We start from the raw sequence: 12,312 nt of genomic DNA, 5'->3' as shown, positions 1-12,312 counted from the left end.
ACTGTAATGGTGGCGGCAGAGCGAACAGTCAATCTGACGTGCTCTTTTTTGGGAGTGTATGCCTACAGTACAGAAGGCGGACACTCAGATCGAGCCTACTCCATCTGAGTGTTGGCCTCCTGAAGGCGTACACTCCCGAATATGATGCATTTAGATTTTGCTGGAATGGTTTGAGAGTGTCATGTCGCATTGACAGATCTCCTGAGGTGCCAGAACAGTAGCTGGAGCAGAAGACACTGAAGATTGGGATGGGGGTGAATACTGTGTGTGTGTGGGGAGTATTTACTGTGTGTGGAGGGTATTACTGTGTGTGGATATTACTGTGTGTGTGTGTGGAGGGTAATTTACTGTGTAGGGGGTATTTACTGTGTGTAGGGGAAATTATTGTGTCTGTGGGTATTTACTGTGTAGGGGGTATTAGTGTGTGTGTGTGGTTGTATTTACTGTGTGGGGGATTTATTGCTATGGGGGGGTATTTACTGTGTGGGAGAGGAAATTACTGTGTGGGGGTGGTATTTACTGTGTGTGGGGTATTTTCTGCAGTGGAAGGAGGTATTTACTGTGTGGGTGAGGTATTTAATGCGTGGGGGAGGTATTTACTGTGTGTGGGGTATTACTTAATGGGGGTATTTTACTGTGTGTGGGGAAGTATTTACTTCCTGGGTGGTATTTACTGTCTGTGGAGTATTTACTGTGTGTGGGGGATACTTACTGTAACGGGCCTGGGGAAAATTTAGTGTAGCGGGGGGGTATTTAGTGTAACAGACCTGGGGAAGATTTAGTGTTACAGGCCTGGTGGAGATTTACTGTGATTGGGGTATTTAATGAAACGAGCATGGGGGAGATTTACTGTGATGGGGTATTTAGTGTAATGGTAAAATTATTTATTCAGGGGCTCAGTGTAGGGTGGATATTTTATTCAGGAGCATTAAAATGACACTGCTCTCTTTAAGGTCGTGTGGAGGACACCAGAGAAGATGGAAGTCTGCAGAGACGGCTGTGGATGAGAAAACTCATCATGGTGTCTGGACAAGATGAAGAATAAAAGAAAGAGAACAACTCCAAAGACAACGTTATTTATAAGGTACCTGGATGTACTTGTTTTTTATACAGACTAATTCTCATATTATTTGTTAGAAGCATTAAAGGGGTTGTCCAAGTTTGTGACGAGTCTGCAGTCATTCTATATGACTGCAGACTACTGAATTCTCACAATGCGCACTGCACGCTGTCAGGATTCTCTCGTGCATACATACAGTCACGTGCCGACTAGACAAGTGTGACCCCACTCAATGAAGATGAAGTGAGTGAGGCCAGATACATCTAGATGGAATGTGGCCAGAAGTATATAAATCACATACTTGTGCAAGGGAGAATCCTAAAAGTGAGCAGTGCATGCACTGTGAGAATTCAGAAGCTGCAGTCACCTATAGTAACTGAAGACTTTCATCTCTCACCTGGACAAGCCCTTTAGTTATAAAATGAAGCCCTGTAGTATACCAATCCTAACAGCATGTACAGTAATATCCTCACTGTCAGGATTCAGCTCTGCAGGTTCCAACAGTCATCACATGGCTGCATCACTCATGTGATTTTCATACCTACATTCACGTGACAACGAGCTTCTCTGTTTTTCACTGAACATTGAATTTGGAAGAGCAGCTCGTCGGCACATACTAAGTGTACACATCCCATATGTACTTGGAGGGATGGGGGTGGGGCATCAAACTGAATTCTTGCCCCAGGTGCCAGAAAACCTAGATACACCTCTGCTGTCATGCACCTGCATGCAGATGTCAGCTGCTGGCCTCTTATTGGCCAGCGACTTGCATTGGTATTACTGTGCAGAGAGTCTCTGCGTGGCAATACATTTCAATTGAATGTGTGTCCAAGGGCACCACACAACTAGATAAGTTCCTTGCAGGGTCTAGTTTCTAAAATGGGGTAACTTTTGGGGTTGTCCACTGTTTCGGCACAGAAGGGGCACTCCAAATACAACAAGGTATCCGAAAATTATTTCAAGAAATTTCTAATTCAAAAAGTCAAATGCTCTCATTCCCTTCGGAGCTCTGCCGTGCGCACAAACAGTAATTGTCCCCCACATATGGGGTATTGGCATGCTCAAGAGAAATTGCACAACAAATTTTGGCATCTGTTTTCTCATGTTACCCTCGACAAAATGAAAATAATTTGTGTCTAAATTAACATTTTTGTTAAAAAAGTTAAATGTTAATTTTTTTCCCTCCACATTGCTTTAGTTCCTGTGAAGCACATGAAGGGTTAATAAACTTCTTGAATGTGGTTTTGATCACCTTGACAGGTGCAGTTTTTAGAATGATGTCACTTTATGGTATTTTCTGTCATATATGTAGGCCCCTCAAAGTGACTTCAAATGTGATGTGGTCCCTAAAAAAAAATGGTTTTGAAAATTTTGTTGGAAAAATGAGAAATCGCTGGTCAAGTTTTAACCCTTCTAACTTCCTAACAAACAAAAATATGATTACAAAATGTTGTTGATGTAAAGTAGACATGTGGGAACTGTCATTTATTAACTATTTTCTGTGATTTGACTCTCTCATTTAAAGGGAATCTGTCACCCCATTTTTGCTGTATGAGATGCAGCCACCGCCATCAGCGGCTTATCTACAGCATTCTGTAATGATGTGGAGAGGGGGGTTAAAAGGGGACTGCAAATGATGATTTAGAGAGGGGGTTAAAGGGGGACTGCACATGATGATGTGGAGAAAGGGGTTAAAGGGGGACTGCACATGATGTGGGGGGTTAAAGGGGGACTGCACATGATGATGTGGAAAGGGGCTTAAAGGGGGACTGCATATGATGATGTGAGGGGGTTAAAGGGGGACTGCACATGATGATGTGGAGAGGGGGCTTAAAGCGCAACTGCACATGACGTTAAAGGGAGAATGCACATGATGTGGGGAGGGGGGTTAAAGGGGACTGCAGATGATGTGAGGAGGATGTTAAAGGGGGACTGCATATGATGATGTGGGGATGTTAAAAGGGGACTGCATATGATGATGTGGAGAGGGGAGTTAAAGGGGGACTTCACATGATGATGTGGGGAGGGGGGTTAAACGGGGACTGCACATGATGATGTGGGGAGGAGGGTTAAAGGGAGACTGCACATGATGATGTGATGGTATTAAAGAGGGACTGCACATGATGATGTGGGAGGTTAAAGGGGGACTGCACATGATGATGTGGGGGTTAAAGGGGGACTGCACAAGATGATGTGGGGGGTTAAAGGGGGACTGCACATGATGTGGAGAGAGGGGTTAAAGGGGGACTGCACAAGATGATGTGGGGAGGGGGGTTAAAGGGGCACTGCACATGATGATGTGGGGGGTTAAAGGGGGACTGCACATGATGATGTGGGGAGGTAGGTTAAAGCAGGACTGCACATGATGATGTGGAGAGGGGGTTAAAGGGGGACTGCACATGATGTGGGGATAGGGTTAAAGGGGGACTGCACATGATGTGGGGAGGGGGTTAAAGGGGACTGCACATGATGTGAGGAAGAGATTAAAGGGGGACTGCACATTATGTGGGGGGTTAAAGGGGGACTGCACATAAGGATGTGAAGAGGGGAGTTAAAGGGGAACTCCATATGATGATGTGGGGAGGGGGGTTAAAGGGGGACTGCACATGATGATGTGAGGAGGAGGGCTAAAGGGGACTGCATATGATGATGTGGGGGTGTTAAAGGGGTACTGCACATGATGATGTGGGAGGTTAAAGGGGGACTGCACATGATGATGTGGGGGGTTAAAGGGGGACTGCACATGATGATGTGGGGGTTAAAGGGGGACTGCACATGATGTGGAGAGGGGGGTTAAAGGGGGACTGCACATGATGATGTGGGGGGGTTAAAGGGGAACTGCACATAAACTGGAGGTTAAAAGAATCTGCAAAGGATGACATAGGGGTAAAGGGGACTGCACATGATGATGTGGGGGGTTAAAGGGGGACTGCACATGATGATGTGGGGGGGTTAAAGGGGGACTGCACATGATAATGTGGGGAGGGGGTTAAAGGGGGACTGCACATAAAGTGGGAGGGTTAAAAGGAACTGCAAAGGATGACATGGGGTAAAGGGGACTGCACATCATGAAGTGTGGGAAATGGGACTGCACATGATAAAATGGGGGAGGGGATGGGAGACTTAAAATAATGAATTGAGAGTGAGGGAAGAGGGACAGCAATTGAATTGAAGGTGGGGAGAACAAATGATGATCTGGGGAGATAGCAAATAATAATGAATTTTGAGGATGGGGGAGTAAATGATGTATTGACTGTGGGAGTAGAGCTGTTGATAATGAATAGAGGGTGGGAGAATGAAGACATGACAATGAATTGGGGCGGAAGGGGCATGTAAATATAATGAGACATGGGAGCGGGAGGTACATAGATGGGGGTGTTGAGAATGCAGTGAATGGTAATGAATTGGGGGAAAGAGTACAGGTACTAACTATTTTATATATTTATTAGGTGGGGAAAGTAGCTATGCATAGCTAGAAGGGGCTCAGCGGCGTATTATAATTTATATTTGGAATGGTGGGTTGCATAATAATCAATTATATTAATGGTGGCTGCATATCTGTATTCAGATGTGTAGTGTAGAAGAAAGGGAAAAAGAGGGGAATGTGCTCTGGAAACCGTGCTCTAGGTAACTGTGTTATTTTATGCAGAGATGAGTCCTGGCTGGAAGAAGTGATGGTGATGAAAAGAAAAGCAAAGATGAAGGACTTCAGCTAGAGATGTCACTGGTGAGTCAGTGTGTTACCTGTACACTGACACTATATACTCTGTACAGAGCTCCTGTGTATAACATCACCAGTGATTACTATATCATCTGTATACTGACACTGTATAAAGAGGTCCTGTGTACAATGTTACTGGTGATCACTGTATTACCTGTACACTATATACAGAGCTCCTGTGTGTAATGTCACCAGACATCACTGTATTACCTGTACACTGACAGTAAATACAGAGTTCCTGTGCCTAATGTCACTTAGTATTGTGATTTTTTTTAAATTAATGATCAGTATTGTAGTATTCAGTTACTATGTGGTGGTAATATGTTGTCTGGTCATGGTGTGGTGGTATTTGTTCCTTGTATTTGGTATTATTTGGTCACTATGTAGTGGTAATATGTGGTTTGGTCATGGTGTGACGGCAATTGTCCCTTGTATGTCGTATTATAGGTCACTATGTAGTGGTAACATGTGGTCTGGTCATGATGTGATGGTATTTGTCCCTTGTATGTTGTATTAATGGTCATTTAAAAAAAAATGTCTGTGACTCATTCCCTTAAAGAAAAATACATAAAAATATATTTTTATTTAATAGATTAGAGTAGAGTAGGGTCTGGCCAAAAGAGTCTACCATGTCGTGGTGGCGGCTTAAAAATTCTTTTGGTCAGAACAAAAGCTGCTGGCTATATATGTGATCTGGTGTTTGATGGGAACCAACTGTTAATATCTGATGAGGATGTGATGGAGAAGTTGAGCTTTTCCAAGAGTGAGCGACAGGAAGGTAAGTGTAATGTTTTTTTTTTTAATATTTTCTGATGGTGCCATGCATACCAAGATAAGGAAAGCATGGGACCAATCATATTAGGAAAAGGATGGGGCCATGCATACCAGGACTGGGATGGGGGTCAATTATAACAGGTAAAGGATGGAGCCCTGCATACCAGGATAGGGATGGGGCCAGGCATACTTGGACGAAATCAGGACCCTGCATACCAGTATAGGGATGAGGAGGATCATTCCTGTCAGGATAAGGATGAGGTGAACCATTCCTACCAGGATAGGGATGAGAAGTCATGCATACTAGGACGAGATGGGGCCCTGCATACCAGGATACGGATGGGGCCATGCATAAAAGGACGAGATGGGGACCCTGCATAACAGTATAGGGATGAGGGCGATCATTCCTGCCAGGATAGGGATGAGGAGGCTATGCATACCATGATGGGGATGAGGGCCATGCATATCAGGATAGGGATGAGGGGCCATGTGTATCAGGATGGGGATGAGGGGACCATATTTGCCAGGAAAGGGGATATTAAGTACAGAATTGACCACATTTTTTGCTTCAGTTTTTTTTCCCCCTAATTTCCTACTCTAAAACTTAGGTGCGTCTTATAGTCTTAAAAATATGGTGTATATATTGGAAAACCCATTTAAATGGATTCCAAGTAATCCCCTAACCTGAGACCTATGTAGTCGCTGGGGTCCGACCGCTAGAACCCCCATGATCCCGATCCCGAGAACCGGCGCTCTAAATAAGCGGTCAATCATGCGCGCTGCGGCGGCATTCACACATGGCTCTTCAAATAATGCACTTTAAGAGGAGTCTTGAAGGGCACGACAAAGTATAGCAAAATCCACTGATCGGGTGTGGGAGGAGTGTTATAGTAAGTGGGCTGGTGGGGTTTGAGTGGCAGTGGCATGATTCCAGTCATGTGCTGATTCTAGCACTTATGGCCCAATGATGGGTTGTCTTGGCAGTCATGGGTTTGTTGAAGGCCCAACTTTCTGCTCCTTTGAAGTCAATCTAGTTGCTAGATAGTGGATAAATTCAATATCCACTTCAATTCTTGACGCTGGAAAGAAAAAAATATTAAAAAAGTACAGTTTAATAAAATGTCAAAAATCGAAACATACAAATCTAAATCACTCCTTTCACCTAGTTCAAAACAAAAAATGAAAGAACTAAAGATATTCACTATCGCCACATCCGCAAAAGTGCCATCTACCAACACATACAATGATGTAGCCAATATTACAAACATTGAAAAGAGAATAAAATCAGAGTCCCAGAATTGGTAATTTTCGCTCGGCAAATCCTCATCTCTGACAAATATCAAAACATCGTCTGCGCCACAACATAACCCAGGTTACCCCTGGGAAGTACAGCTCATCACGCGAAAATAACCCAATCACTAGGAAACAGCAAAAATGGCGACACAAAGTAATACTTTCCTACAAATTTCGGATTTTTTTTAACCGTTCAAATATTAAAATAAAAAATCCCATCCAAGCTTGATATCTCTGCGACCGTACTGACCCGAGGAATCCTTTTTATTGCGCGCCGAACACTGTACATTTTGGGGGGGGTTTTCACTGGTTCGCCGCACACGTATTTCCCCCCCCATATTGCATTATATCTACAATTCACCCTACAGCGATTGAAGACTAGGAAAAAAAAGGTGCAAAAATGAAAATAGCTTGCAGCCAGAAAGGGTTAAAAATGACAGCTTTTGGGGACCCCCTCGCTGTTTTAACCCCTGTGTGCCCGGCTGGCAGAGAGAACAGGGAGAGCCGCCGCTCCCGTGCTGTGGCCGCCAGCAGCTCGCTGTTTCTGTGCTTTCCCTCCTTCCCACTTCATCCCTCCCCGCCTGGCTGCGGTGGGAGGGTCCTCTCAGAGGTTGAACACTGAGTGGGAGCTGGAATGCCCGGGAGGAGAGGGGTGGTACCACACGTGTGTGTCTCCCCCCCTGCTCCGAGCCGTGGCAGTCACTCTCTCCGCTCTGTCTTCTCCAACTTATGCCACTCCCTCCTGTATCTCCTCCGCTGGATTCATTTATTGAGGAGATGGAGGGGGGGAAATAAATGAAGAGGGGGGGAAATGTCCTAAATCCCACAAAGTACTAGTGCAAAGCCTTGTGACGATCCCCAGCGCACAGTGTGTGAGAGCAGCGCCGGCTGCGGTGCAACTGCTGGACAAGTTGGGAGAGAAGAGGCAACATCTGTAAAACTTGGACACCAGCAGGAGGAGGGAAAGAAGAAGAGGAGGACGGGGAGGAAGAAGGAGGAAAATGCCAGTGTGAGAGGCGGCGAGCCCCGCACACAAACTTGGAGCCCCCACATGTGAGTATGCCCTGCATGTGCTGGCCAGCATGCACACGGTGAGACCAGGGAGCAGCCCAGGAGAGGAGCACCTCACCCTCACACTGAGGAGAAGGAGAGGCGCTCGGTGAGGGGCTCCTACCCTCTGCTCCACACAGCCCCATGCCACAGGCAGGGAGGAGGAAGGTGTGTGTGACTGTGGGGGTCTTTGTTTTAGAAGGAAGGAAAGGAGGGGAGAGATATGGGATCCTTGGACCTGCCACAAGTTGCTCACTTTGTCTTGGTGAGAAGTTGTAGGAAGTTCCTAAACTTTGAGGAGTTTCTGGGAGCAGAGAGGAGCTGCTCCGAACAATTACACCCATGTGGGTTGGTTTCTTGATACAGTACTAACCATGGGGGGCAGATATTGTTTGGGGGGACTTCCTGTCTGTCATCCCATTGATGACTCCCAGTAGTGTGGTTGTAGAACTTTATAAGGCTGAGCCATGGCTTGCATGCGGATCCACCTATACATCATGTAGAGAAATATATAATATTGTATGTTTACCTTCATTGGTGATTGAGAATTGTGAGACAGGACTCAGGGCGCGAAGATATCATTTTGAAGAACATTGTATAGTTCCTCGCCCCCTTTTTTTCTTTGGACAGTGCTGAGCTTAAACTTCCACACTGCATTTCTTGGCTGAGGTTCAAATTGTCCCGAGTCCTAAAGTTGAGCCTCATGCCAGCCTTCTTACACTGGCTGTAACTTTGTATCTGTAACACAGTGCTCTCACATCTGGACGCAGAGGGGGGGGCGCACATGCATCGCTGCTCCGAGCTGGGGGCTCTCAATTCTTGGTATAATATTAGTCCAGATTCCAGCTGGATGGTTGACGTGATTGAAAGTGAACACAAAGAACTTTGAAACTTGAGTTATAAGTTCTTACTTTACAGATCAGGGCTGCATTAAGTTGCTCAAGTGCAGCGGTCATGGCAAGGAATTGAGTATATATATATATATATATATGTGTGTATACACATATACGTGTATATATGGAGCATATATATATATATATATAAATTAGATAAGTACAAGTAGTTTCAACTTTCAAGATACATTAAGATCTTGCTATGTTTGGTTTCCCAAAGTGTGTAGAATTTTGTTCCACTAAAATGTACCGTATGTATATTTTCCACTGTTGCGGTTTTACTATTCTAAAAATTGCACATTGTCCCATTCAGAATAGTTTAATTCTGTGGCTGGAGGGCCAGATTCTATGCAGAAGGGGCAAACAAGGACTCTGGTCAAAGTGAATCATGCCAGACACTCACTTTCTCCAGGACCAGAGAGAAAGGGAAGAGAAGAGGTAAAGTAAATAGACCGAACACCACAAACCAGACTGGATTAACTGATCTACACCTTTTAAATAAATAGCTGTGAGAGGCAGAAAAGGAGTGGGAGCGGATGCTGAGGTTTTTTTTGGTGGCGTATGTACTTACTTTGTTTACTAACATGCTCTTTTCAGACTTCAGAGGGGAACAAATGCAGTTCAACATGGAGAGACTAAAAAGTTCACACAAGAGGCATGAAGTTTAGCAGCTTTTGTCAGGGGAGGACCAGCATTACGGTGGGAGCGTAGGATTAGTGAATCCGGACCAGATAAACCTAATTGAGTCATATCTTTAAAAAAAATAAAATAAATCTTTTGCAATGTTACTGCATGCAGCTTTGTTTTCCAGACCTTAGGAATCTAAGTTATGCGTTAAACCCAAGTATGACACATCGTAAGTGTATGTAACAATGGCCTATGAGGAAACATGTACTGAGATAGTAACAATAACTTTTGGGATAAGATGTCATTAAAAATTTTCTTACCGCCTATACCTATTCATAAGAAGCTCATTCCAGCAGTTGTGCCCTAAAAGGTTAAAAAATGAAAAACATGTTAAAGAGGACATAGTTTTCTAATGGTTCCTCTCTATAGTCAGTCTTGAAATGGGAAAATTGCCTATCTGGACATGAATAATTGGGTATTAAAAATAATAAAACAGCAAAACAACAATCCACAAACACACAATTCTCATTTCCAGATTTTCTTAACATAATTGCTTTATAATTCAGAAACGTGCCGCTTTGATTGATTCTGTAATTATTTCAGTTAGGTGCTTTATTAGAAATTAACAGCGGCCTTTCGATTTCTAAATGAGAGTTGTCCAGATTATTTTACTGGAGGCGATGGATATTCTGAAAACCACGAAAACGTTTCCAAAAAAATGCCCCTAAAAAACTAAAAAAACCCCCATTTTTTAAAAATTTAATAATAAAAGGCTGCCCTCTGCGTGGTATGGTTACGGTATATGTCAAACATTGACTGGTATCTGGCAGAGACAACTATTGGATAATATCATCACTGTTATCTATTTATTTTCATTTTAAATAAGTAGTTTAATAATGAATTATTAGGTTCTATAATGTTTAATTGATATATTATGGAAAAGCAACAGCTGGAACTATAGGACAGTGTAAACATTACAGAAAATATTGGTCTTTTTAGATGAGTATTTCTGTTTTGTGTTTATTGTTTTCTTTCACACTCTACCATTTTAAAATGTTTACATAAAAGTAAAACAAAATGGGCCGAAGTCTCTTATTTCAGTCTTCGTAATAGATTTCCGTTACGCTCCAGTCACATGGGAAGCTATAAACCTAATAACAGGCAGGACACAATGTAATTTTTTATAAAGAAACATGTGTTCTGTGCGGTCGGTAACTTTCGTGGTCTGGCCTCTTTCTGATTTTATTGGCACTTTCCATGCATGTTGGTGAGGGGTCAAGCAGTAGTTAAGTGGTGAAAAAAAAAATATCTTTATGTTTTTTGGTTTGTGCTGCTGTACATTTTTCGTGTAGTTTTGCTATTAAACTCCACCAAACTTGTGAAATGTTTGGGAGAGATGTCTTTTAAATCCGGATTAAGTAGAGAACGACAACTGCACCCTCTCCGTATTGACATGTGGAGCTGATGATGTCCTGTTCAGCAGCAGAGGGGTTAAACTTGTCCATTCTTTGGACTGTCAACCTCCCTCTTATACTACAGTGTTGTATACATGACAGGATGGCTAATCCCAGGCCATGTTTAAAGCAGACGAAGTCGTGTGTTTGCGGGGACTTGAGGTACAGTTGGGTTTAATCAGGTTGCATGTTGAACGCAAAGAGAAACTTCAATGTTTTTGGAACCCCTGCAGCACTAAAGAGGTTAATCAGGCGGAGAGGTCCTTTTGCCGACTCATCCCCCCTGCTGTCAAGGCCCACAAGACATCACCCAAGAGCCTTAACACTTCCTCATGCCCATTAAGGCTCTGAAATGTGAAAGAAAGCAACACAACAATACCCTTTACCCTCCATGCATGAGAATGAGCTTGCTGTGCTCTAAACCTATATACAATAGGCAAGGAGGGAAAAGCATAAACCAACAGGGTGCCCAATATAAACTTTCCAAATACTTCCAACAGTCCTATCATCTCTCAACTTTCTCCAGGTATTTGAATTGGGTCTAAGGAAGGGAAAAAAAAGTGTTATGTAGCCAAGCAAGGACTTTCAATGAAATTTCACACTTTGATGATTCCTCCCCCCCTTTCTTCTTTTCCTGCGTCTAACTTTGATATATTGACAGCAAAAGGAGCTTGCAAAGCTTTTATATAGCCTGAGCGGCAATGCTAAGCAGCAGTCAAATGTCTCCATGCATTTGTGTTTAAGTGCAGAAGAAATAGCATGTCTGTGGGCAGCTGAGGTTCTTATCAACTCCCTAATCCCAAGTCCCTGAAAACCTTGAGGGCATGCCTTAGATCTCGGTGAAATCATTGTAGACTCGCACAGTTTGCAGATTAAATATGCTATGTGTTCCTGGCCCCAACAACAGTTTTATGAGCCCACTAAGCTTCCGACTTTAAGATCCCTTACCGAAGCTGCTATAGGCAGTGATGTCTGCAGTAAGTGGCCTCTGTTAATTTCAGACGGATCGCCCCTGACAGAGGGACCTGACAAAGTAGAAGTGTTCAAATGGGATGTCTTATTATGCAAAGGCAAACATAAAACACAAAGCCTTGATGGATTTGATGCCTCTATTACAAGTTTGTAGCGGAACTTCGCCGCCCCATGTGCTCTTGTTCACATATGATTAGTGTTACTATCAGTTTAAAAATTAAAGGGCCCCCAAGAGGAGATATCACAACGTTATAGTATAGGTCATTTCTTCAGCCTCCGGAATCCCTTTGTTTTTTCCATGTATCTAGGGAATATAGCAGTCCTGGAGCTGATTACAGTGAATCATACGAAGCTGTGACATTAAATTTACACTTTAGCATTATAATCTACTGGAGTTTAGTCATTTGCAGATACATTTTAGTTTTTGGGAAAGGGGAGAAAATGTCTCGCGGTAGAAGAAGCAGTAGA

General features: G+C 43.4%; 1 protein-coding gene across 4 annotated transcripts in view; it reads left to right on the top strand.

The window, feature by feature from the left end:
* The first annotated feature begins 7,530 nt into the window (after positions 1–7,530).
* GLI3 (GLI family zinc finger 3) overlaps positions 7,531–12,312 on the top strand; it is a 318,573-nt gene continuing 313,791 nt past the window's right edge. For 3 of the 4 annotated variants that reach the window (XM_073550020.1, XM_073550019.1, XM_073550018.1), the window contains exon 1: positions 7,532–7,901. The gene's annotated coding sequence lies outside the window, so the exon portion shown is untranslated. Of the gene's footprint in view, positions 7,902–12,312 lie in introns of all 4 variants that reach the window. The other variant, XM_073550017.1, reaches the window with a different exon arrangement.

This window comes from Dendrobates tinctorius, unplaced genomic scaffold (genome assembly GCF_039654945.1).
Source record: "Dendrobates tinctorius isolate UK_male_01 unplaced genomic scaffold, ASM3965494v1 ptg000162l, whole genome shotgun sequence".
Classification (NCBI taxonomy): domain Eukaryota; kingdom Metazoa; phylum Chordata; class Amphibia; order Anura; family Dendrobatidae; genus Dendrobates; species Dendrobates tinctorius.
This window is presented reverse-complemented; position numbering and strand designations above follow the sequence as displayed.